Genomic DNA, 1894 nt, shown 5'->3' with positions numbered 1-1894 from the left:
AAACTCGCTGTATGTGAATACCCTAGGTCGGTAAAACTCGCTGTATGTGAATGCCCTAGGTCGGTGAAACTCGCTGATAAGTGAATACCCTAGGTCGGTAAAACTCGCTGTATGTGAGTACCCTAGGTAGCTGAATATCGTTTGAAGTGAATTTCCTAGGTCGGAGACAGGACTTAAGAATACAGCAGTTAGAAAAGTCTAGTAGGCAAAACCAGTGATAACGACGAATGAGATGTTGGTACCTCTGATTTGGTGGCTCTACACTTTGGCGGTGTCGTTTTAAACGCGTAAATAATAAGTCTAATTTGAGCATCTAGTGGTCGGTCATTTCATTAAATTCACAGGAGTAATACACCTTGTCCCGTAGCTTGCCCTGTGCTTTTGTGCATGGAAAATAAATAAATACATTCCAAAAAATTAATTAAGTGTCTAGTTATCAGTCATCGTCCAGTGAATATCGATTCCTGACAGGGCAATCCGCCTGTGGCGGATTGTCATACCTCCTGACGTCGAAGGCGTTGTGCTGTTTAGTACGCAAAAAAGTTTAAGTCGAATCGAGCGCTCGATTTCTCAAGCGATCACCACTGAAAATCCAGTTAAACGCGTTTGAACCTCCCAGGTAGGCGATCCGACTGCGTCGAATCGCGGACGATGTGAGCACAAAGTAGAAATTTTAAACGTATTAATGAAAATACATATCAAACGTTAGCGAGTTGTGGTAAATAGTAAGTCGAAGATCAAGAAACTATATATATTTAATCATTTTTTTGATAACAGAAATTACAATTAATTAACACAAAATTTAAAAATTTAAAAAAAAATCAGAATACTTAGTCAGTTATCGTACAGAACGGATTTCGCGGGAACGTGTTTCGAACCTGCCTACCTAACGTCGGAGAACCTCGTCCCGTAGCTCGTTACGAAAACGGCAATCGAGTGTCTAGGTATCAGTCATCGCCCGTACGGTGAAAGTCGATACCTGCTGAAAGGGCAATCCGATTTCGACGGAATGGATGAATTTCCCGTGGCTCGCCCGATGCTTTTGAGTATGGAAAATAAATAAATACACTCCGAAAGGGTTATTAAGTGTCCAGTTATCAGTCATCGCCCATCGAATATCGATACCTGACAGGGCAATCTGGCTGCGGCGGATTGTCATACCTCCTGACGTCGAAACCGTTGTGCTGTTTAGTACGCAAAAAAGTTTAAGTCGAATCGAGCGCTCGATTTTTCAAGCGATCACCACTTAAAATCCAATTAAACGCGTTTGAACCTCCCAGGTAGGCGATCCGACTGCGTCGGATCGCGGACGACGTGGGCGTAAAGGAGAGATGTTAAACGCATTATAGAAAACGCATGTCAAACGTTAGCTAGTTGAAAATCAAAAAAACTATATATAATTAATATTTTTTTTCATATTTTATAGATGGTTAGATATCGAAAAGAAATAATATGCGCTTTCTGTGATGACAAAATATTTAAAAATCAAAAGAAAAAAAATTTGCTACTGTTTTTCCCCTGTATCTTTCAAATGTAAGCGACTGAAAGGCTAAACACATAAAATAGTGAATTCACCGTCAAAAAACCGAGTGAAACAACTGTATCGTCATCAATAGAAAGTTCTCGGGCTATAATATAAATTGCATATCACATAATATGTACATTTGAATCGTGCATACTGTTAGCAATAACTATAATTGGTTTAATTGAATACTATTGTGTAATTTAACGTTCGTGTAAAGTATATTATAATATAATATATTTTGTTCACATCAATCAAGCAGTATAAAATGTAATGTGTGAGATCAAAAATCGTTTTTAAAATTTGAAAAATATTAAGTAATGTCATATCAAAACGAAAATAGCAATTAATAATGATGGAATTAAATGAAAA

Source organism: Melanaphis sacchari, unplaced genomic scaffold (genome assembly GCF_002803265.2).
Source record: "Melanaphis sacchari strain LSU unplaced genomic scaffold, SCAv2.0 Contig170_pilon_pilon, whole genome shotgun sequence".
Taxonomy (NCBI): domain Eukaryota; kingdom Metazoa; phylum Arthropoda; class Insecta; order Hemiptera; family Aphididae; genus Melanaphis; species Melanaphis sacchari.
This window is presented reverse-complemented; position numbering follows the sequence as displayed.